Genomic DNA, 25,793 nt, shown 5'->3' with positions numbered 1-25,793 from the left:
GTTTCTAATGAATCCCAGGATCCCTTCCCGTGATATAGAGTCTGATTCCCCAGGTTTTCTCTGGTTCCCAAAGGCCAGAATATTTTTTTAAGGAATTTTCCAAAAAGCTTCAGTTACATAACTTTGTAGAATATTAGTTGAAGATGCATTGCATTTGCTTATGCTGTGGAACATTTGTTTAGTAATGCAAAGATGTGCTGCATTCTTTATGTTGCATTTGTTTAGCTATATGAAGTTGTGCTACCTTGCCTGTCTAAAACACCTGATTGGTCTAATAAAGAACTAAATGGCCAATAGCGATGCAGGAGAAAGGATAGGCAGGGCTGGCAGGCAGAGAGAATAAATAGGAGAAGAAATCTGGAAAGAGAGGATTCAGGAATAAGAAAGAGAAGGAGGACTCGAGGGGCCAGCCACCCAGCTACACAGCAACCCACAGAATAAGAAGTAAAGAAAAGATATACAGAAGTAGAGAAAGACAAAAGCCCAGATGCAAAAAGTAGATAGGATAATTTAAGTTAAGAAAAGCTGGCTAGAAACAAGCCAAGCTAAAGTCAGGCATTCATAAGAAAGAAGACGTCTCCGTGTATTTATTTGGGAGCTGGGTGGCAGGCCCCAAAGAGTGAAAAGAACAACAATGCAGAACCCCAGTTTTTGAGTGGAAACTCCCTTGCTCCTGGTAACCAGAAGGGAGACAATGGGACAACGAGTAAGTTCATAAAAAACTTCCAAAAACCAAAACAAGCAAACAAAATAGCACCATGTGGTTACCATGTGATTAGGAAGGGTCAGAGAGAGTCAAGGTCATGGGTTGAGGCAGGTCAGGATCCAGAAAACAGACTTAAAAACAGCACTCAGCTCTTACAGTAAACGGAAACCTATTTTTAACCATACAGCATAAGGACTCCTGCCTTCAAAATGGAGTCAGGCAGGCTCCTCACTCCCCCTTGACTTCTGTTTCCTGTCAAACCTTTGGTAGGGGGATGTCTTAACAACGTCATTAATTGCAATGATTCTACAATTGTTTGTCTGACGGGTGATAAGTTGGTAGCACAACGGACGGTACAGGCCCAATTATGATAACTAGAAGTAATATTAGAGGACCAGTGAAGGGGAACCCACTCTAAGCCGTATTGGCCAGTCTAAGTTTGTTTGAGAGATTTTGTCTATTTCTTTACATAGATCACCAATTTGATTGTCAATAGCATGAGAGGAATCAGAGCTATTAGAACAGCACACCACCTTTAATCCCAGCACTTGGGAGGCAGAGGCAAGGCGGATCTCTGTGAGTTCAAGGCCAGCCTGGTCTACAGAGCGAGATCCAGGACAGACACCAAAACTACACAGAAACCCTGTCTTGAAAAGAAAAGAAGTGGAATTACAGTAAGAAGGGACATCAGTGCAATCAAAACATTGACAGTGGAGGAAAAAGACATTATCAACAGGTACATCAGCCACAGCTTTTAAAACACTTGTGGGAGCATGTTAGACTTTTGTGGGAGCCAGCTCCCACCTTTTCCAGGGTTCTTATGAGGAGGAGAGAGGGATAAGAAAATATTAGATAGAAAGACAGCAAAGAGGAGAAAGACAGAAACATAGGAGAGTTTCGGGAGGACCTGGGTCAATACCTAACGGCCCCTTCTGCCTCAAAAGGACTTTTTATAACAATGCCAAGGGGTGGAGCAGAAGGCTTCCCCCTTGCTAGATCAAAGCACACCACACAGCCAAGTGCAGACTTCCAAACAGCTGGTAACCATGCCTGTGGTCAAATCATCCATTATGCAGCCCTGCTGGGTAAAGCAGGCTCAGATTCTCTGACCCTGAGTAATTTGAACCTTCACAGATTTGTCCCTTATTATCCTTGTATAATTTTCATATGAAACCCCTATTCCATACAGTTTTTTTTAAGAGCCTGGGAACAGAGGGGGCTCCGCTGCAGAGGAGGAGTTTTCTCAATGCTAGATAGACTCAGAGATTATACCCCATATTATTAGTTAGGGGCAGGGTGACTCTGGGTTGTTATGTTCAGCTGAAGTGATTAATGAATCTTCCCTTCTCTTTCTTATCTTAGCACATCTGTAATTTCCATTACCAGAGTAAGTCCCTCTGTTTATATATCTGTCCATGAACATGAGCCATGTGAGACAAAAGCATATCAGCTGTCTGTCAGCCCATCTTAAAGCCTGTGTCAGAGTGATTATTTCTGCTCTCTGAGTGGATGTGCCCCTGGCCAAGGCTTGTGCCCAGATGACCTCCTTCTAGCCTGTGACCACCACCACCCCTGCATACTTGGTTCTCCCTTGAACAAAGCCCTGCCATCCATATAGAGATCTGCATCTCTCTGTAAGAGAAACATCTGTCAGGTCAGGTCACATACCTTGGATGACGTCCAGCATCTCCAGGCAGCCACGGATGGGCTCCTCAAGGTTGTGTCATCCTGCAGCGGGGTGGCAGAATTATCGAAGGTCAGTCTGTCCTTATCTAAAAGGAGGGCTTGGCACTGAGTCAGAGGGCATTTGACATCCACCGGTTAGTGGCATCCCTCAGCAGGGTTTTCACAGTGTGTGGAGCCGTTACAGTTAGTCTGCTCCAATGTGAGCTCGTCAGCTTCTTTTACAAGAATTGCACTGGCTGCAATGGCTCTTAAACCACCCAGAGGCCACAGGATCCAGGCTCTTTGAGATGTAAGCTTTTCCAGGGACCCAGGATCAGAGTCAGGACTCCCTTGGCACTGTCCTTCCTTTCATGGATGTAGAGATGAAAGGGCTTGGAGATATCAGGGTGAGTTAGAGCAGAAGCTGTACACGAGTCTTTTTTAAGTTCTTAAGCACATGTTCATGTTCCTCAGTCCGTTCCAAAGGGGTGTTGCCCCCAGCTGCAGCAATACAAGGGTTTGGCAATTTCAGCAAATGCAGGTATCCAAAGACAGCAATACCCAGCAGCCCCCAGGCCGCATTCCCTAACTTGTTTCTTGGTGGTTGGAGTTGGAATTGCAGTATGGCCACTATGCAGGCCTGAGACAACAGTCTTTTCCCTTCTCTTGGCTCATATCCCAAGCAGGTAACCTGGAGTGAGCAAATTTGAGCTTTCTTTTTAGCAACTCTACAGCCTAAGTGGACTAGAGTTTCCAAAGGGCCTCTAGTGGCTCTCAAACAGTCCTCCTCATCTTTGGTGGCCAATAGTAAATCATCCACATATTGAAGCAAGGTTACCTCAAGGCACTTACTATGGAAGAGACGTAAATCTTGGTTGAGTGTGTAGTCAGAACATTTCCTGTGTCCCAGCCTGCCATCGGTCGGGACAAATCTCTCCCACTTGTGTCCTCAAGAAACACACAGAGGCTTATGTTAATTATAACTGCATGGCCATGGCTCAAGCTTTTTGCTAGCTAGCTTATCTTAAATTAGCCCATAACTATTCATCTATGTATCACCACATGTTCCGTGGCTTTACCTGTTTCCTATTCCTTGGTCAGCTTGCGGTGTGCCACCATGAGTACTTCATGGAAGATGGTGGGAGAGTTTTTGAAGCCTTGTAGCATGAATCCTAATTGGTCTTAATAAAAACCTGGGGCCAGATATTGGAGTAAATGGTGAAAGATCAGAGCCACAGCCACCTCTCACCTCACCAACTCAGCCTGAAAGGAGTGAGCTCCTGTCTCCTCCCACCTTATATTTCTCTCTCTGCCCAGCCATGCCACTTCCTGTCTCCACCTCCCAGGTACTGGGACCAAAGGCATGAGATCCCAAGTGTGCCACCGCTGCCTAGCTTCTATGCTTAACAAGTGGCTAGCACCATACTCTGATCTCCAGGCAAGCTTTATTTGTTAGAGCACAAACAAAATACCACAAACCCTTGAGGTAGTCTGGTCCAGGTTAGTTGTTCTGATATCCCCAGTTCAGGGTCAGCCCATCCAAATGGGCTGACTCAGTTTTGACAGGGAGATGGAGAAGAATACATCTTTTAAGTCCAATACAGTGTAGATGTTCTGGTGGTAATAAACTGAGCAAACCGTGGGGATTTGGAACAGTTAGGTAAATGGGTTCTACCCTCTTATTCACTTCCCTCAAGTCTTGTCCTGGTCTAAAGTCTTGAGTTCCAAGCTTTTGGATAGACAACAAGGAGGCATTCTGGCCTGACCTGCAAGGAATAAGTATGCCTGCCTTAAGGAAGTGCCTGATGGGAATCTTAATCCCTTCCCTGCCTTCTGAACGGATGTGGGTGGTATTCTTTGACTCGAATGGGCATTACCCCAGATGTTAGGAGCACTATGATGGTGACACGTGTTTTGCCAAGTCAGGAAGATTGTCTTCTGCCCAAACTATAGGAATTTCCTGGATCAGCAACTTTTTCCATTCCCCTTCCAGGGGAATGGGTTGGATTTTGGAGGAGCAGATATTCCTCAGTTATTGGGCAGAGTATGACCACGGTGTTGGGGAATGAAGCGGCAAAAGTGGAGGTTGAGGTAAGGAGGAATAGAGATGGTTATGGAGGGAGGAGGGATCCTTCCTCCCATGAGTCCTGCAGAATGCCCTTCAGAGGGGGCTCATCGTCTCTGCTACAGGCCCTCGAAAGGTCTGTCTGTCAGCAGCCAGGCTTTGGCCACCTTGCCTGTTGGCAGACCATACAGACCTTCATCTAGGTGGGTGGGTTGGAAGTTACTTCAGTCCAAGCCAGGATGTATCCAATCTGATCTGGGTGGCCAGACTTACCAAGGGTGACATTAACCACTGCCCAGGCTATCTGAGAAACAAAAGTACCCTGGGAGGGCCAGTCAACCAGGAGGCCTCCGTGGATGCTTGCTGCTTTTCTCAGCACAGCAGTTCACCCTGATATCTGAAGGCATCCTTGGAGCCTTGGAACATCTCAAGGCACTTGCCTCCTGAAGCAGCCCCTCAGCCCCAGAGTTCTAGGGTGAAGGTCCAGCTTTAGAATTTAGGTGGGTGGTCTGAATCTCACTGGGGCCTCCAGAAAAATGTTAATCTCACTGGTAAGAATAAAACCATCACCACAGTTTTGAGCCAAATTTGAAGCAAGCTTTATTTTACTGGGGTACAACCAAGAGCTGGCCAGTGACTGCCTCCTAAGCCAGGTTAAAGAAAGCAGCCCTGAATTTGTTTCTTGGGTCTCTTTTCAGGATTAAAATCACAAGTAGCTGCAAAGCAGATTTACAGAAGAAACACTAGAGCACTTAGTAGGTACAGAAAAATCTCAAAAAAAAAAAAAAAAAAACACCATGTGGTCACCATGTGATTAGGGAGAGTGACTAGGGAGAGTCAAAGTATTCTCAAAAGCAAGTCAAGGTCATGGATTGCATTTCAAGCTCCAGGAAACTGACTTAAAAACATCAAATCAGCTCTTAAAGTAAATGGAATCTTATTTTTAACAATACAGCATAATGGTTCCTGCCTTCAAAATGAAGTCAGACAGGTTTTTCAGTTCCTGGTCTATATCACACTAGCTAATTCCTTCCCTGTGTCTGTCCTCCTCAGTTCCCATGTCCATTCTGAGGGTGTTGTACATAACCCTATATTCATACAAGTCTCAGGAGAAAGTAGGGGGCGGGGAGTGGAAGGGCCCAGGGCCCAGGGCCCAGGGAGACCTTCATTTCAATGGTCCATAGTCCAGAGACGGCCCACTTGGCAGCACCAGCGGCTTCCACTTTCTTGAACAGGACCCATGGTGTAATGCCAGTTACCGTCACAGCCATAGGAGAGGAGAGACTCACCATGTAGGTCCTTTCCAGGTTGATCAGTGTCCCTTTGGCTACCTGCCTGACCCAGACAGTGTCACTGGACTGGAACAAGGGGAAACTGGTGGGTCTCTCAGTCCAGTGAACAGCCTTTATGGAGGACTGGGGTGCCTGTAGTAACTGGAGAAAGGAATGGTTAGAGGGTTCTACCAACTGCTGGTCTCTGAGCCTGGGAAGCCGTGGGGGAGGTTTTCCAAGGATAATCTCATAGAGGAGCAAATCCCTGCCTATAAGGGGTGCAGCAGACCCAAGCAAAGTAAAGGAAGGAGGCCTATCCACCCATCACTGGGCTCTAATGATATTAGAGTTTTGTTAGAGTTTCTTTCTTTTCTTTTTTTTTTTAAAGATTGATTTATTTATTATGTATACAATGTTCTGTTTGCACACATCCCTGCAGGCCAGAAGAGGACGCCAGATCTCATTACAGATGGTTGTGAGCCACAATGTGGTTGCTGGGAATTGAACTCAGGACCTCTGAAGAGCAGCCAGTGCTCTTAACCTCTGAGCCATCTCTCCAGCCCTTGTTAGAGTTTCTTTTAATGTCCTGTTCATTCTTTTTACCTGCCAGGAACTCTGAGGTCTATATGCACAATGAAGTTTTCAATCCATGTCTAAAGCATTAGCTATTGAGAGATTTTAGGTATGAAAGCCAGGTCATTACCAGACCCCATTGCTAGGGGGAGGCTAAGTCAGAGGACCAGTTCCTAGAGGAGCTTTTTGTCTACTATTTGGGTAGTTTCAGTCCAGGTGAGGAATGCTTCTACCCACCTGGAAAAGGTATCTTTAAAATTAACAAGTACTTTTATCCTCCTGGGGCAGGCCAGATCTCATGAAGTCAGTCTTCCCAGAGTTTGCCAGTGCTGGCCTCTCTTTGGACACTTCCTGCACAAAGGCTCTCTGTTTTGGATTTAACTGAGCACAAACCTGTCATCTGGCTGAGACATCCTGCTGCGGGCCGCAGGAATATATCATAAGAACTCAGCTGGTTATGACAAAGTCACTACCTGGAGGAATCAGAGAATTCCTCCAGAGGAAGCCAAATCCCAAGGAGTTTTTGGTGTTACTTGGCTTGTTATATATCAGCTGTATTCTGTTATGAAAATCATGTGTGCCTTCATAGTTTTCCCAATTGACTTTTCCCTAAGAAGGGCTAACAGTGTGGACTGATCACTCTCTGGACATACACATTCCAGGTATTTGGAGAACAGCCTCAGGAAAGGCTTTCTCTGCAATCATATCTCCCCTAGCCACTTTCAAGGACTAAAGGAGACATCACCCAGGTGGTCACCCAATTTCCGAGGATTAACAGTGATAACAGCCCACAGGCGAGTCTCCTGACTTAAGGTAAACTCCACAAGGAGACACCGCCCAAGTCAGGTAGACATTAAGTAATAGCTTTACACAATTTAGCTCAGACCCCTCCTTTCTTACAGCCTTACTAACTTTATAGATCTCTAATTACTTACCTAACCACTTCTAGGAATATTTAGATAACCTTCTGTGCTAACAGCTATGCTCAGCCAGAACTCCCAGTTCAAGCCTCCCTGTAATTATCATTATTGATAGCATCCGGCCAGGTCCATCACCGGATGGAGGAAAGTACCTTATCAGAGATACCTCTGTACTCTCTAAGAACAGACTTAAGCATCCAGGCTACCTGTTTGAGAAGGCCTGGTGGATGTGCTAATTAAGCTTAATTACCTCCTTTCCCAACCCTTACCTCCAGTTCCAGGTCTCCCTTTAACTATCACCAGAGGCATCTAGCTGTACACAGGTTGCCTAGAGACTGAGCACACTTTCCCCCACCCTGCAGAAAAACGGCAGACAGCTTGGACAGATAGGAGCCACAGGAAAAAAGAAGACAGTTTTATTTTCTCCCATTGACCTAGCAACTTATAGATTTTTAACATCCTTTACCAAACACATTTAAGATTATAGTTGTGCACGTAAGACCCCTCTTCTTAGACATTACCCATATTTAGCCTTTAGTTAATTCATTAGTCACTTCCCCTTTGGGTCACAAATGGTAATTAACAACTAGTGCCCCTCTTTGTAATTCTTATCAACCCTCCATTTGATCCTGATAGCGGACAATCACTGCTTGAGGAAGTTCAGGCTGAGTGTCCTGGGTGGAGGGGAGGATTGTGATTTTGGGGAGATATATAACTGTAAAGCAGAGGACACAGGGAGAGAAGAGAGAAGAGAATGGAAGAACGAGATGGGTAAGAACTTGAGAGGAACGAGCTGAGATGGGGAAGAACTAGATTGAAGAGCTAAAAGAGAGGACTAGAGGAACGAGATGGAAGATGAGGAAGAGCCAGATGGGGAAGAACAAGATGAGGAAGAGCCAGATGAGAGAGAAGGAGACGGGAGAGGAGCTGATAGGGGAAAGAACTAGATAGATGAGAACCTAGAAGGGACAGAACTAGATGAAGGAATTAAGATAGAACATAGAGGGGACAGTAGATAAATATAGAGAAATCAGACAAGAAAGGAGCTAGACATGAGAACAGAACTAAAGCTGTGTATAAAGGATGTTATGCCAGAGAAATTAAAGCAAGTGGACTATAGAACTCGGTGTGCTGAGATTTTATTTCCTGATAATAGTCCTCGCCGTTAGTAGTTCTCTCTCCTGAGCCCCTGGGATGTATAATATTAAGGCTGGTCCCTCTAATATTATACAAGACCATCCCATGCTAAGCATCCAGCCTAGGTATCTCATACCTTGGTCTGAGCAACTTGGAAAGTTTTGTGGACTCCAGATGAGTAGCCTGGTGAAGGTTAGTCACCAACAGCCCTGCCAGCTGTTCCCTCTGGTGTCCTCCACCAACCCGTGGGCTTGAGCTACCCATTTCTTCATTACCACAGAGGTTGGAGTACATCATTAGAATATCAATAGGAGAGCACCCCCGCCCCCAGACCTCCCACTTTGTGCCTTTAGTAAACACTGTGCTTTGTATCATGTCAAAAAAAAAAAAAAAAAAAAGAATATCAATAAGCCCCATAACAGTCAGATCAGTGACTTTTTATAGTCTCTTTTCCCAGGAAACCTCTCACAGAAGGGCAAGAGGTTAGCATTTAGTGTCTCATCAAATAGGGTTGGAGAATTTTTAAGTCCTTGGGACAATCTAGTCCAGGTATGTTGCCCATTGTAACCTCCCTCTGGGTCTGTCCATTTAAAAGCAAAGATGGATGGACTCCCCTCTGCCAATTGGAGGCTGAAGAACACATCTTCCAGGTCCAAAACAGTATATACCTGTTTCTCTTGAAGAATCAGACTCATGAGAATCAGGACTCAGGTTTCTTCACAAGCAGGAGAGGCATATTCCAGGGTGACTGGCAGGGCCCCAGGATGCCATTCTCTTCAGGTCAGACAATATGGACTGCATTTTCCCCTTTTGTGTCCAGGGACATTGGGTATTGTTTAATCTGGACAGAGGTAGCTGAACTGAGAAGTTGAACAATTATAGAAACTTTGTTTTAGGCCTGTCCTGGGGGGCTGATTTCTGTCCATTCCCTGGGAATCTTCATTTGAGTCTGAGAGATAGTCCAACTGTACGTACCTTTTTATTGGTAGAACTTTCAGCCAGGAGATGTTCTTCTGACAGAGGGTAAGACACCAAAAATTTTTCAGGTATCTGTAAGTCTAACTGTGTCTCATTATCAGAGAAGGTGACAATGGCTTTCACTTTATGCAAAAGGTCTAGTCCTAGTCAGTTCTCTGTTGTCAAAAAACATTTGAGCTACTTCCAGCAACTAGGGCCTACTTATACCTTTACATTTTATAACTTTTTTCTAATATCAAGGGCCAACTTGGTGACAAAGGAAATGTTTTTAGCAGCTGTCTTTAATCTTTTAAAGAGAACCTGGTAACAATTGTTTACAGTCCTCCTGGTCAGTTTGGACAGAATGGGTCCTGTCCAGGCAGTGTTGTCTAGCAGTGACCCCTGCCTGACCCCCTGCCTGGCCCGGGGGCGGAGATTTTTGTTTGTTTTTTACTTTTTTCAGAGAATGATGGGTTTTGCATTTTCAGTTGTACAGATCATTGGTTGAAAAGAAGATATAAATCATAAATCATGAAAAGAAGACACAAAGTGAGGGAAATGATCAGGGGGAACTATTTCCCCTCCCTGTGTGCATTCTACTTAGATGTCAGGGGGCTCTGGATGACAGACCCAGACCCAGCATTAAATAAAGTCAACCACAGATCAAGAGGAGGAACAAGCGACCAGGTGACAGGAAGAGCCGTAGAGAGTAAGAGGGAGTCAGGAGGATGGACAGAGAGATGCACAGGAGGCAGAAGGGAGGGGCACTGTGTTTGGGACGGTGTAGGAGAAAGGTCTCTTTCTGGGATGTCAGCAGAGGAGGAAGGTCAGCCGGGTGCTTTCTCTGCCTCTCTGAGCTAGCAGGTTTTCACACCAGCATCTGGCTCCTGAGTCTTTATCAGTAAAATGGAATGATTGGGATTTTGTTTAAAAACAACACATGATACGAGTTCTGGGACCCAAAGTCCAGTCCTCTGTTGGAGCAGTGTGCTCTCTTACCTGCTGAGCCATCTGTGTGCACACACACACACACACACACACACACACGCACACGCACATGCACACGTGTGCACACAAACACACACACTTTTTTTAGGTTTAAAAGAAATTCTTTCCTTCTCTCCAACCCTACCTGCCCCCATTTTTGGGAGACACTGTAACAGAGCCCTAGACCTTAGCACAACTGACTCCATGATGGAAGTACCATTCAGGCCATAAAACTCAGCCCACAGACAGCACCATCTGCCAAAACTAAAACAAAGACCTAGTTCATCAAAGTCCATACAGTTCTGAGAGTCTCTAAATGTGCTGGCCTTGCTTTTTGGCTTCTGTAGCTCTGCTTCTGCAGCCACAGCCAACCTCTCCTGTGTGTGCTTTGAAAATTATAAATTTATAAACTCAAGTTCCATTTGCTTTTGGGATACCATCTTACAAGGACTCCAATTTGCAGTAACACTCATTAAGGAAGGGAATGGCTCAGTTGCCTTTAGCCTACTGGCTATGGGTGGGTTAGGACTTCTGTTGGTCTTTTCTGTGTCAAACACACAGATTGCAAGCCCAGCACCACTTTGAGATCATTGGCAGCAGTTAACTCTGCAGCTCACACATGATTGAGCCTGTATGATAATGAGTATTCAGAGACAGGTAATTCCTGGGGGGTACTCACCAACCTAAGACAGAGCACCTGTGTGACCTGGACAGGCATCTCCATGACGGGTAAGGTAACCTGCTAATGTCCCACGCAACCTAAGTCAGAAGCTCATTTTTTAATAAAAGGGGGACCTGTAGGGCCCTGGCCCCTGTTTTGGGTAACTATTGCCTTGCTTGCTGACCTTGACCTTGATATCCTCCCTATACTAATTCCCTGCCGGGTTCCACCCTCCTGAATGCTTAAGGGAAGTTCCTTGTCTGTGTATCCTGCATAATGGGCATTAACAGCTTAGATGCAAGATTGTAAAACATCTGTAGTGAACTTCTGCTCTCCAGGGTTCTCCCATCCACTGGGTGTGGTGGTGAATACCTGTGATCCCAGCACTCAGGAAGCTGAGGCAAAAGAACCAGGAGTTAGAGGCCAGCCTGGGCTCCTAGCAAGACCCTGTCTCCAAGAAGCAAAGCAAAGCAAAGCAAAACTATTTCATTGTTGGCTGGCTTCCTGGTTAGAACACCATCTCACAGAAACAAGAATATATCTTTGAGTCCCTTCTGTAGTGTTATACCTGAGACAATTCCTGGGACAGTTAATTAAATGAATGAATTGGTCTACAGAACCCTGTGCTACCCAATGGCACCACTCCAGCAGCTGGGAAGGACACTTCAAGGATCTTCAAGCATCTTCCTGGCTTCTTGGATGTCCCCCTGCAGCATGAATCCTCAGCAAGCAGATAGTTGCCCAGCATTGGAATCTAGAATCGGGGAACAGAACTGGGAAAGCAGCTGTTTCCTGGATCTGAGTCCTTAGACACAAGACAGCCCTTGTCCCAAGCCAGTGGGACAGATACCTGTCCCTGGAGACAGATCTCAGCCACATTTTTCTTCACTTGTATGTCTAAAAATATCCCAGTTGCTGGGAGCTATTGAGAATGCACAGAGCTAGTCTGGCCTTGATAGTCTACAGGGGCCAGGCTGGACAATTAATGGATATTGGTCTGGGGATCTCACCTCAAGAGCCTGTTGACCATCCCTAATATTTGAGTTAATAAGGAAGAAATAGAGGATCTAGTAACTTGAATGCAGTGATATGAATGGAGAAATCCACTCAAATATCCACTTACCTACCCATCCATTTTCCCACCATTCATCCATCTACACAACCACCCACCTACCCACCAACAAACACATCTACCTATCAACCTATTCATTCATTCATCCATCCACTCACTCAGCTATCCACCCCTCCACCTCCCACCCACCCCTCCACCTCCTACCCACTCACCCACCAAACAATACATCCACCCACTCATTCATCCATTTATACAGAGAGAGAGAGAGAGAGAGAGAGAGAGAGAGAGAGAGAGAGAGACATCCACCTAGCCAGCCATTCATCCAGCAAGTATCAACACTCTCTTAGGAAGGAAGAAAAACAGGCAAAATAACTGCATCCTGAAAATGAGCAAAAACATCTTAGGGTTTACTTGTTCAGAAACACAAGAAAGAGCCAGGCATGGTGGCACTGATGTCATCCAGGGACGCAGGATGTTAGTGTTGTTTTTCCTCTGCTAATTAAAGAATTAAAGGCAAGGAAGAAATTCACTGAAAATCTTCCAGAGTCCCCGAAGAGTTATAATATGGTACTGGAAAGATCAGGGCCCCACTTAGTCTCATTAATAAAATAATTTAATAACAGACATAACCAGAATCGTAAAGACAACAGACTCAAACATAATCTTGGGGACACTGTATTGGAGTTTCTAAGGAAAGGAGAGCTGCCATCTCCTGGTTGCCTGGAAGAGAGGAGAAGAACAGAGAAGAAACGCAAGTCATGCAGCTGGAGATGAGACTGGAGGTCAGAGGTCAGCCACCTAGTGACAGGCAGCCACATGGAAGAGAACACTTTAGAAAAAAGTTAGTTGGAGGACTTAAAACGTACTTAGGCTCTGGCCAACAACAGAAAGAAAAAGACAGAGAGAGAAAACTAAATATTATGCTGTTCTGAGGAAAGGTAAGCAGACCCAGCGGGACCTCATGGTGGTTGCTAGGGACCAAGCCACAGGCTGAGGGATCTGTTGGGTGTGGGCGCATCATCTTAAGGTGACTGCCTTCCTAGGGGCGGCCCCTGACCTGCCCCACTGGATTTACCCTCAGGGAGAAGGAGACAAGGGTCTCTCTCCACTAGAGAAAGACTCTGTTGTTTACGTCACATCAGCAAGGGGAAGATGGAGGATGGGGAATCGCTGATTGAGACCCTAAATAACATAGGGGGCCGCTCTCCAGCCAAGCCATTTCACTGCTGGCTCATGCCAATGCAATTTCTCGAGGCTCTAATCAGGGCAATTAAACAAACAGGCTGTAGAGGAGTTTGGCATCGCAGGAATAAGGAGGCAGATGTGAGGATGTCTGAGAAGCAGTTTGGTACATTATTTCCCCTGGGATGATCCTGCTGAATTAATTCAAACAGAGCTGAGAGCACTACCAAGTATCCAAAGATGGCCTCTATTATCCTAGAAGAGGCAACTGAGCATCCAGCTTCTGGAGCTCACATCCTGTAGAGTGGTACAGGGGACAGAACAGGTCAAAGGGGATGGAAGAGCAGGAGGGCCCGCCTTAGTGATGGGCCCTTCCTCCTTGTGTGGGTAAGTCTCCGTTGGCATTCACTTCTGCTCTGTAGAGTGGACACTGAGTGGGAGTGACATTCCTCTCGTGCTGATGAACGCATTCACTGAGACAAGGTGACGGACGCAGTCACGCTCAGTGCTTTCTAATTCTCGGGGAGTCAGTACATCCTTTGTTCTGTTTTGTTTTTCATCCCGCCAGCCAGCTTTACTGCCAAACAAAATCCCTAAATTGTCAATCATGCCTACATCTGCCTACTTATTCCTGTGATGCGAAAGTCCACTACGGCCTGTTTATTTAATTTGTATATAAATTATACGACGGTGTCAAGGTTTCAAAACACCTTCAGCAAATCAAGGAGAAGCTTGCTTTGTGGGTTTGAACTGCTAAGTTGCCTCCCTTTTATTTATTTATTTTTTTTACTTCCTTCGAGCTCCATTTGCTGCCTTTTCAGGCATGCTCTCTGAATGCTTCCTTAGGTCAAATCTCCTGAAGTCAGGAAAGAGTGACTTCAAACAGCCAACAATGGTCGCTCTGGCATGAAGCTTCAGAATTGCAGGCAAGCTTAAAAATGATCCCAAAGCATTGAAGATGAGAGCTAGCGTGGACCCAAAAAGGTCCTACCAGAAGGACAGTGATGGCTTCTGAAATACTTGTAGATTGGAATTGTTGCTGGCAGTCCACTGACTTCTACCATTCACAAACTCCCAAGAAACGGAGGGGAAAACCGTTGGAGAAGACCCACTGGCTGGTTTGATTTCCGTCTTCAAGCTTGCCACATAACCACAAGATAGCTGCTATAACCATCATATCCGTATTCCAGACAGTATAAAGAGGAAAACGTTTAAAACACATCCCTCCTAACTGAATCGTCACTGTTAAAGGACTTACTAGAGACGTTCTTTCGTTATTTTCCATGTTTATTTCCTTAGATCCCAGCCATCTAGTTTTTTCCTTTTTCTTTTTTAGACTTAATTTTATTATGTGTGTCTGTGAGTGTGCATGCACATGTGTGTTTGGTGTCCTCATAGGTCAGAAGACGACATCAGATCCTCTGGGACTGGAGATATTCACAACCATGTGGGCACTGGGAATCAAACTCATGCCCTCTGGAAAGGCAGGCAGTGCTCCTGGCTGCTGAGCCGTCTCTCCAAGCTGCCCATCTTGTTTATTGAGGGTCTTTCATTGGCTGAGAACACGCCAAGTCAGATAAGCGGCATGTTCAGAAGGCCCCAGGGACCCACCTGCCTCAGCCCCCCTCCAACCCACCCCAGCACTGGGATTACCACGTATACACCACTCAGCCTGGCTTTTCATAAAAGCTCCAGGGACTGAACTTGGGTCCCGCGCTTGCACAGGAAGTGCTTTAAAGTCTGGTCCCTGTCGTGGGCCACCAGCACCTTTGACAGTTTCCAAAGCCAGCACTAGAGGGGAAGATCCCCAGAGTGGAACACCATCCCTTAACTGTCTCTGCGTGCAGGTGGCAGCCCATTGGCCAGAATGAGTCACATGGGCCTCGGCAATGAGGAGGATAAACATTTATTCTCTCTCTGAACATGCCACGTCTCTTCTGATCTTGGAATGTGGAGGATTCTGGGAAATGTGGGGTGACTACCAAGGCACTGATGATCTGAATTGGAAAACAGGTGCCTTCCTGCCCCCCAAATGAAATAGGAGGATTGTGTTTGTGCTCCACCAAGTGCTGCAAGGGTCCTTCTGAAGCAGACTGTGAGACACGGGCAAAACTCATGACAACACACAAACCCAGGTCTTTTAAGGTCCTGCTTAGACATATCTGAGCCCTGGCTTACAGCAGTGAGTGAACACGATGAGTCAGGATAGACTTTGTTATTTTTATCTCTTTTTTAATTTTTATTTTTATTAAAACTTCATTATAAGCTGGGCTGTGGTGGCACACGCCTTTAAACCCAGCACTCAGGAGGCAGAAGCAGACAGATCTCAGTGAGTTCGAGGCCAGCCTGTTCTACAAAGCAAGTTCCAGGACAGCCAGGACTGTTAGAGAAACCCTGTCTTGAAAAACAAAACAAAACAAAAAAGAATAAGCATTTAAAAAAAATCACACCATGGAATTTCCCATACATAAGTTTTATCCATCTTTATGAAGTTCTGTACAGTTAGAACAGCCATTCTGAAGTTGTGGAGATTCGCTTTGGCCAGGCTGACCTCAAACTTACCACTCTCTTGCCTTAACCGCCTAAGTAGGGCTAACAGACCTGCGCTACTACACTTGCTTCCTGGTGGTTTAACTGGTTGGTTCAGGTTTTCTGTACAGGGCCAGGTTAATATTTGTGCTTTGCTGGCTTATGGCCTCTGTTACAACGATCCCACTCTGCTGCTGAGGGTGACAATAAGCCTGCACAGGCTGGAGAGAGGAAGCCCATGGGGATGACGGCCCAGCTGTTAAGGGCAGAGTGGAGGATACTGTGGCTTAGCACACATGTTTGAACACTTGGGTTCCAGACGTGATGCTATTTGGGGAGGCTGAGGGGCTTCACTGAAGGAAGCTGGGAGTCAGGCCTTGAGAGTGTAGAGCTAGGTCCCTTCCTGGTCATTTTTCCATCCCTGACTGGGATACAACGTAATCAGCTGCTCTCATTTCCCTCATGTGCCCCTTGGACTGTAAGCCACAGTAAACTGTAACACAAATCTTAAAAGGTCTTATTAATAAAAAAATTTAAAAAAAAACTCGGTGCCAGTTATTGGGGTGAATGCTGAAAGATCAGAGAAACAGAACACACCACAGCCAACCTCACTTTGCCAATTCCTCAGCTGATCTTGTTTCCTCAAACTGGAAGCCTCTAAGTCCTCATCCAAATGGATCTCAGCTGAACTGCTGCTAAAAGCCTAAAAGCTTAATAAGGCTGTAGTTTTTGGTCCTCATGCCTTATATACCTTTCTGCTTCCTGCCATCATTTCCTGGGATTAAAGGCGTGTGTCACCATGCCTGGCTGTTTCCAGTGTGGCTTTGAACTCACAGAGATCCAGACAGATCTCTGCCTCCTGAATGCTAGGATTAAAGGTGTGTGCTACCACTGCCTAAACCTATGTTTAATATAGTGGCTGTTCTGTTCTCTGACCCCCAGATGAGTTTATTGGGGTGCACATATATCAACCACAGTAAACATTTCTTCTCTTAAGTTATTTCTTTTTCTGTTTTGTTTTGTTTTTCGAGACAGGGTTTCTCTGTGTAGCTTTGCACCTTCCCTGGAACTCACTCTGTAGCCCAGGCTGGCCTCGAACTCACAGAGATCTGCCTGCCTCTGCCTCCTGAGTGCTGGGATTAAAGGAGTGTGCCACCGGCAAGTTATTTCTTTTTTATTTAGGTGTATGTGTGCATGTGTGTCTGTGTGAGTGTATGCCATTTGTGTACAAGTACTCCGAGAGGCCAGAAGAGAGCCTCTGATCCTCTGGGGCTGGAGTTGCCAGTTAGAAGCCACCTGACTTGGGTGCTGGGAACTGAACCCAGGTCCCCTAGAGCAGCAATCCTCTTAACTGCTGAGCTGTCTCTCCAGCCACTTGAGTTGTCTCTCTACAGGTACTTGGTCACAGCAAGAGCCTGGGGAAGATGGTGGGCAGAGGATACTGCCAGGAACAGATCTGTCCAAACAGCATACGCTCACACATGCACACATGCACACATGCCACAGCATACATGTGGAAGCCAGAGGACAGCTTGATGAAGCTGCTTCTCGTGTATCATGTAGTTCCCAGAGATTAAACCTGAGTCACCAGCCTTGGCAAAAAGCTCCTTCCCACTTCACAGCCTCACTGGCCCCGAGAGCCTGCTCTGAAAACAAAGAGGGATGACTCACATCTGTAATCGCGGCGTGTGGACGGCAGAGGCTAGAGACGACAGGAGTTCAAGGCAAGTGTGGGCTACATGAGACTTTGACTCAACAAACAAGCAAGAACAAAAAAGGACTCACGAGCTGGAGGTGTGCGGCCCACTGGGTACAGGGCTTGCTCAGGGTGCGTGAACCCTGGTTCCACGCCCAGCTCCGCAGAGTGGGTGTGTGAAGACACCTGTGATCCCAGCACTTGGGAAATGGGAACAAAAGGATCAGAAGGAGTAGAACGTCATCCTTGGCTACATAGGTTTCAGGCCAGCCTGGGCTAGATGAGACCATCTTCACAAAACAACCGAAACAAACAAGGAACGGTGACTTTGGTGCCGGGCAGCCCCGGAGACCGCCGCTCTGCCCTCCCCGTGTCCGCCCCGGAGACCGCCGCTCTGCCCTCCCCGCTCTCCCCGTGTCCGCCCCGGGAGACCGCCGCTCTGCCCTCCCCGTGTCCGCCCCGGAGACCGCCGCTCTGCCCTCCCCGCTCTCCCCGTGTCTGCCCCGGAGACCGCCGCTCTGCCCTCCCGTGTCCGCCCGGAGACCGCCGCTCTGCCCTCCCGCCCTCCCGTGTCTGCCCCGGAGACCGCCGCTCTGCCCTCCCCGCTCTCCCCGTGTCTGCCCCGGAGACCGCCGCTCTGCCCTCCCCGTGTCCGCCCCGGAGACCGCCGCTCTGCCCTCCCCGTGTCCGCCCCGGAGACCGCCGCTCTGCCCTCCCCGCTCTCCCCGTGTCCGCCCCGGGAGACCGCCGCTCTGCCCTCCCCGCTCTCCCCGTGTCCACGCTTCTCTAACCCGCTCGGTAAACGGCCCCAGCGTCTGTTCCTACCCTTTTCCTCCTCCTGCCTGGAGAACTCTCACCCACGCGGAATGTCGCCAAAAGCAGCCTATGTGGCCCAAGTCCTCTTCCAAGTTCACAGTCACCTGCCGGGGCTGCTGAGTTGTCTTTACGGGGAGACGAGCTCCGTCTGCTTTCTGCTGCTGGGACCCCCCAGCCTGGGGACCTACAGAGAGCCGAGAGTTATGCCCACAGATGGGCTCCAGTGCCACCCTCTGCCCAGCACCCAGTCAGGGCTTCTTGCTGTGCAGGGGCAACTTTTTTTTTCAGCCTTAAAAAAAAATTCTTTTTGAGACAAGGTTTTATTTCTTTTGAAATTTATTCATTTATTTTCATGTGTCTGTGTGTATGTGCACATGTGTGTATGTGCACAAGTGTGGGTGTGAACCTGCATGTGTATGTGCATATGTACACATGTGTGTATGTATACAAGTGTAGGTGTCTTCAAAGGCCAGAAGAAGATGCTGATTCTTGAGGAACTACTGATGCCTTGGCAATTCTGCAGAGGACACTCTGGGCTACCAACTTGTACACCAAGGAATGGCCACATGCTGGCTTGAATTTCCTGAAGTTGTGTGTCTTAGTCAATGTTCTATACTGTGAAGAGACACCATGACCACAGCAACTCTTATAAAGGAGAACATTTAACTGGGGCTAAATTACAGTTTCAGAGGTTGAGTCCATGGCTGGGAGCATGGCAGCGTGCAGGCAGACAGGGTGCTGGAGAGGTAGGTGAAAGTTCTGCGTATGGATCCACAGGCAGCAGGAAGAGAGAGCCTCTGGACCTGGCTTCAGTATTTGAAACCTCAAAGCCCTCCCCCAGTGACACACTTCTCCCGAAAAGGCCACAGCTACCCCAACGAGGCCACACCCCCTAAAACTTCTAAACAGTGCCACTCCCTGGTGACAAAACATTCAAATATACAAGCCTATGGGGGCCGTTCTTATTCAAACAGGTAAAATACTACAGTCATTGCCTTATTTACAATGTACAGAAGGATTTTCTAATACAAACAGGAGATCCTATAGGACTGGCCATGGAGGAGAGTCTAAATTTGGACAACTGTATGGTGATCAAGCAAGCTATTCTGAGACCAAAAGAGAAACGTATAAGGGTTAAGCACAAGAAGGTCACTGTGTTCACATCTACGTGGACCTCATGTTCTTATTACAACAGAAGAAGATGCAGATGACCTTGACGGTGTTCATTCAGTGTTTGGCAAGGTGACAGAAGACATGGACATAGTTTAAAAAATTAATGAGAGTTTTGATGACAGGGATTTTGTACCATATCAGGGTAACTCATACAGTGACTTTAGGCAACCATGGCCCTCCTGATATATTAATTCATGATCAATTGCCAGAACCCACAAGGAAACAATTAGATAGTTGTTCAATAAAATAAGGAAGTTGGTGACGTCAAAGGAAGATTGGCTGAAGAAGCAGAAGAAATGGACATTAAATCGGTACCAGGAGTGGGGTGTTGCTGCAATAGATCTGACCATGTATTTTTGGAAGGATTTTGGTGGCATTTTGACTTTGGACTAGAAAGGCCATTGAGTTCTCTGAAGTCAGTGAGCTGCTCTGTGGGGCTGTGGAAGATGAGGAGGTTGAAGGCAAATGATGGAGGCCTGGCTTGTGAAGTTTCAGAAGTTTTGAGTCCCTAAAGACAATATTGGAGCCATTCAGTATTTTGAATTAAAAGTATATGGTCTTCTGAGGCTGAGGAATCAACTGTAATTAGCAAAATATCAGAACAAGCAAAGTGAAGAACCACTTTGCTTTGCTGGGACAACTGAAACTGGTCAGTTGGGACTCAAGAATCGGCTGTAATTAAGAAAAGACCAGCATCATTGAGGTAAAATCTTCTGGGAGGTGTTTCCTCAGGGTCAGCCCACAGAAGCTGTGGTCCAGAGGGAGCCAAAGTTGTGTCCTGTGCCAAGATGAACTTGGCAATGTGTAAGTTTCTTTTCCAGGTGGTACTGGTTTTGAAGGCATGAGGGAATCCTGGAGAGCAGCTGAGGCATGGCACCCTGAGGGACCAGGAGAGGCCGTTGGTGAAGGTAAAGACTCAGTCGCAGTAGAAACCCCAGGACTGATGGTGTCATGGGGAGAGGATGAGGTTGAGAACCACGAGGCAGTCAGAATCCCTGACCAGAGCCCAGGAGAGACTAATGGTGAAGGTGCAGCCCAGTTGCTGTGGGGCCCCAGGATTTGGGAGGTACCAGGACCATAGCATGATGGACGAGGACCGCAGCAGCTGTGGGATAGAGCCAGCCCTGGGCTGTGGCCGAAGTGGCATGGGCTGTGGACGGCAGAGCTGGAGAGGCGCCACTGTCAATGCCCTTTGGAGTCCAGAGGATTGTGACTGAGCACAGAGTGTCAAGCACTGAACTTTCTTACGTCTCGCTTTGATTTGCTTGTGGCTGTGCCGTGGTTTTTCTCTCTTGGAGTAAGAAAGTGTTTTACTTATTTTTTTTTCAAACAACCCATAATTGTGAGATTTTGGAATTTTAGACCTTGAATATTTTGGAGAAGCTTTAAACTTTGTAAGATACTTTGGATTTGGGTGTTTTAAGAGACTGAACTTTTAAAGTGAAGAATTTGTAGACTTGGACCTTTAAAAGCTGATATGTATTTTATATTGAGATATTAATAAATATGAGCTCTTGTGAATATACAAGAAAGGAAAGGGCCAGGCAGTGGTGGCACACACCTTTAATCCAGCACTCAGGAGACAGAGGCAGGCTCTGTGAGCTCAAGGCCAGCCTGGCCTACAGAGTGAGTTCCAGGACAGCTAGGGCTACACAGAGAAACCCTGTCTCAAAAACAAACAAACAAAACAAAAAAAAAAGAGAAACATAATGTTTAGATGAATAAAGGAAATATTTATTTTTTTTCTAAATAAATATACAGTTTAAAAAAGAAAGGGAAGGGAGGAGAAGGAGAAGAAAAGGATACATGAAGTTTCCCGATGGGCCAGTGGGATAGCCCGTCGGGGACAAGCTCTGGACCCATAGGGTGGAAGGAGAGAACTGATTCCTGTAAATTGTCCTCTGACCCCACAGGCACACCATGACACCTGTGTGTTCTCACATACACCACACACAGACACATACACAGCACACAGAGAGAGACACAAACCACACACACACACACCACGCATGACATACACACACATACACCACATGTACACACACACACATACACACCACACAGACACACACAGACACCACACACACGGGCACACACACGGGCACACACACAGGCACACACGGGCACACACAGTGCAGAGGACCTTCTGTTTTCAAAAATTCACCTTCCACAGATTCCGATTCAATGAACCAAGGACAGAAAACACACAGAAAAACAAACACATCTGTCTGAGGAGGTACAGAAGTTCCCTTGTCATTGTTCCCTAATGAATACAGTCTAATGATTTGCAGATCATTTGCATTTGCATTATAAATAGTCTGGAGATGATTGAGATCTGCAGGAGGATATTTGTAGGTTATGTGCACACTTCCCTTTCTTTCTTGTAAGTGTGGGCATCCGCTGAGTGTCGGTGTCTCTGGGGTCCTAGAACCCAGCTTCAGATACAGAGAATTGGCTGTGTATGAGACAATGGACATGGTGGCTTTCACTGTGACCAAATAACAGAAACAGTTAAAAGAGGAAGGGGTTTTCCGGGTCCCAGTCCATGGCCACGTGGCTCCACAGCACTGGGCTGGTGGCCACGTGGCTCCATAGCACTGGGCTGGTGGCCACGTGGCTCCACAGCACTGGGCTGGTGGCCACGTGGCTCCATAGCACTGGGCTGGTGGCCACGTGGCTCCATAGCTCTGGGCTGGTGGCCACGTGGCTCCATAGCACTGGGTTGGTGGCCATGTGGCTCCACAGCACTGGCTGGTGCCACGTGGCTCCACAGCACTGGGCTGGTGGCCACGTGGCTCCATAGGTCTGGGCTGATGGCCACGTGGCTCCATAGCTCTGGGCTGGTGGCCACGTGGCTCCATAGCTCTGGGCTGGTGGCCACGTGGCTCCATAGCACTGGGCTGGTACTGAGGCAGAGAAGCATGTCAGGGATTATATGTTAGAGAGGAGTGTAGTGGAGAGCTGTTCTGTCTATGACCTTGAAGCACTGTCCCTATAGGTGCGGCAGGTAACTGCTCTGCCTGCCTATGACCTTGAAGTACATGCCCCTGGGGTGTGGCCTCTCTGCTACCTTCAGACCTGAGACACACAGCCATCTTCCTTCGCTCCCTCGTGGGTTTGGATGGGATACTGACTCAGGCGGCCAGAACAACATTCCAGAAACTGCGACAACTCTGTTCTGTAAATTCCTTTGCCCTTTAAGCAGACTCCGTGGATTTCTTGCATTAGAGGAGCTGTTCACCTCATGGTGGCCAGACGGTAGAGCAGAAGGCAGGGTTAGGGACAGGGAGACATAGTCCCAGACTGCATACAGCCAAGAATCCACTGACTGTGGACTAGCCCCGCCTCCTAAGTTCCCGACTCCCAGTGGCCCAGCAAATGACAAACCCATCCATGGTGAGTCCATAAGAAGGCAGAGCCCCATGACACCATCACCTCACCAAGGCCCATGGGAAAGGTACTGGGTCTGAACAAACCTGCCCTGGGACCAGGCCCTCAACATGAGGCTTTGGGAGACATTCCAGTTCCAAACTGTAACAGTGTGTTAACTAGGCAGATTTCACCATTCCACATTGCATGCAAGGGTCAAGAGACCATGCTATGCCCCACAAACACATACACTAATGTTCTTCAATTAAAAAGTAAAGGAGCTGGAGCTGGAGAGATGTCCACCAGGTAAGAACACTGGTTACTCTTCCAGAGAACCTGGGTTTGCTTTCCAGCACCTGCTTGGCAGCTCACAACCATCTGTAACTCTAGTTCCAGGGGATCTGACGCCCTCTTCTGACCTCCACAGGTACTGCATGCATGTGGTGCACAGGTGAACATGCAGGAAGACACCCATATACATAAAATAAAGTTTTAAATGTAAAAGTAGAAGAGGAGCTGGGGTGTGGCTCATAGCGACTGCCCAGCATGCACAAAGCCCTGGGTTCTATCTCAACATAAACCACACTGGTGGCCCAAGCCTGTCATTCCAGCACTCCTGAGGTGGAGGCAGGAGGATTCGGAGTTTAAGGCCATCCTCCTCTACATAGTGAGTTTGAAGGCCAGCATGGGCTACATGAGAGCCGGTCTCACAAGAACAAGAAGCCAGAGAGGTGGCTCAGTGGTAAAGTCGTTAGCTGCTTTTCCAGAGGACTCTACTTTGGTTCCCAGCACCCCCGTGCGGCGGTCCACATCTGTCTGTAACTCCAGCTCCAGGGAATCGGACACCTCAGACCGCTGTGGACACTGCACTCACATGCTCACACCCACAAGCACACACTCACACACACACACATAATTAAGAATGACTTTTACAAAGCTGTACACAGGCAAATTGAAGAGTTGGCTGCCCCCCCCAGCTTGTATGCAAATGAGAGCCACTGAAGACAGTGACTCCACAAGACAGAATAGCTTCCGTGTGGCCGCCATACCGCAGGGCCCGCTCGCCACAATCCCTCGCTGCTGAGAATTCCGTCCTTCCAAGTAGATGAAGGTGATCTCGCTGGTCAAACCGAGGTGCTGGTCACACATTGTAAATGTCCTTGTTGCCATGCCTGATCCTCCTGCCTCCGCTGCTGGGAGGGCAGCTGTACACCATCATGCTGGTTTACGTGGTGCTGGGATGGAACCCAGGACTTTGTGGCACCCGAGCCACACCCTCAGCTCCTGATATGTTTTTCTCACTCCGTAGACTCATCACAAGTTCAGTCTGCCCTTGACCTTCCAACAGTCGCCCAGCCCAGCCTCCACAGCCGCCACACCAGATCTAGAGGCTTCTTTTAAATAGGGTGTTTTTCTGTGTATATATGTAGTGTGCATGCATGTTCATGTGTGTGCGAGTGCACATGTATGTGTGTGCATGCATTTGGAAGTCAGAGAGCCCTGTCGTGTCTTCTTTGATCAGTCTTCACCTCATAGATTGAAGTGTGTGTCTCACTTGAACCCAGAGTTTGCTGATGCGACTAATCTGGAGAGTCCTTGTCTCTGCTGCTGGCTGTGATAACCGGCAGGCTACCACATGCAACCCCCTAGGATTTATGTGGGTGCTGGGGATCCAAACTGTGGCCTTTGCTATTACACAGCAAGCATTTCACCCGCTGAGACATTTCCTCAACCCTACTTTTATTGTACTAGTTAATTAATTGTGTTTGTGCATGCCTGCAGCGTAAACGCATGCTCCAGTCCACCTGCGGGGTCGGGGGCTATCCCCAGGGAGTCGATTCTCTCCATCCGCCGCGTGGGTCTCAGAGACTGAACTTGAGTCTCCTGATTCGCAGCAGGCACCTTTACCATTGAGCCTCCCCCTTCTGCCCTGTTTTGTTTTTTGGTTTTTGAATGCAGTGATTTTGTTTCCTGAATTTCACTTTTCTTAACAAATGAAAACACGGGCGCCTTCTGGCGGCAGAGCGAAGAATATACAACGCTTTTAAAAGAACCTGGAGCTCCGTAAAGGGCTGGCACTCGGGAGGCTGCTTTCCCCTGAAACCAAGCAAGGCCCTGAAGAAGCCAACCCTCCAGACGACGCTGCCCCTGGCTGCAGAGACTGGCTGGTGTTTAATACGGACTGAAGTTTATTGCTCGTGGTCGCTGAGCCACGTAGTCAGCATGCAATTTAGAAGTGCCTGTTTAGCCGGGCTGTGCTGGCACACGCCTTTAATCCCAGGACTCAGGAGGCAGGGGCAGGCAGATCTCTGTGAGTTCGAGGCCAGCCTGGTCTACTGAGTGGGTTCCAGAACAGGCTCCAAAGTTACAGAGAGAATCCCTGTAAAATAAATTTTTTTTAAAAAAAGTGCTTGTTTCGGGAACACAAACACAAACAAGCAGCAGAGGACAGAACACAAGAATAAAGCTGGGTTTGCTGATATCGTAGTATAGACTTTTTAAAACATTTTACTGTGTGTGTGTGTGTGTGTGTGTGTGTGTGTGTGTATGGTGTGTGGATGTGGTGTGTGTGATATGTATATGTATGTATGTATTGCAGATATGTGTGGATCTGTAGTGTTTGTACATGTGTATATGGTATGTGTGTGTTTGTATGTATACATGTGCTGAATAGATGTGTTTTGTGTATTAGGTGTTTGTGTATGTTATGAGTGTGTGAGCAGGTAGCTGGTATCTGCTTTTCTGAGAACTCAGTCCACAATCAGAAGAGGAAGTGGTCACAAGCCCCTTTGGGGTGGGGGTGTCAAATGACTCCTTCATAGGGGTCGCATCTCAGATAGTCTGCATATTGGATATTTACATTATGATTAAAAGTACAGTTATGAAATAATTTTATGGTTGGGGGTCACCACAATGTAAGGAACTGTATTAGAGGGTCGCAGCATTTGGAGGGCTGAGAACCACTGCACTAAACCAATAGAATGGGGAACTTGGGAATGGGATAGGTCCCAGCA

The 25,793-nt window shown here is 47.3% G+C and overlaps 1 pseudogene; it reads left to right on the top strand.

The window, feature by feature from the left end:
* The first annotated feature begins 18,287 nt into the window (after positions 1-18,287).
* LOC114684151 lies at positions 18,288-20,627 on the top strand (annotated as a pseudogene).
* Positions 20,628-25,793: the final 5,166 nt, after the last annotated feature.

The sequence above is a fragment of the Peromyscus leucopus genome, chromosome 5 (genome assembly GCF_004664715.2).
Source record: "Peromyscus leucopus breed LL Stock chromosome 5, UCI_PerLeu_2.1, whole genome shotgun sequence".
Taxonomy (NCBI): Eukaryota; Metazoa; Chordata; class Mammalia; order Rodentia; family Cricetidae; genus Peromyscus; species Peromyscus leucopus.
Note: the sequence above shows the minus strand (reverse complement) of the source record. Positions and strands in the feature narration are given on the sequence as shown.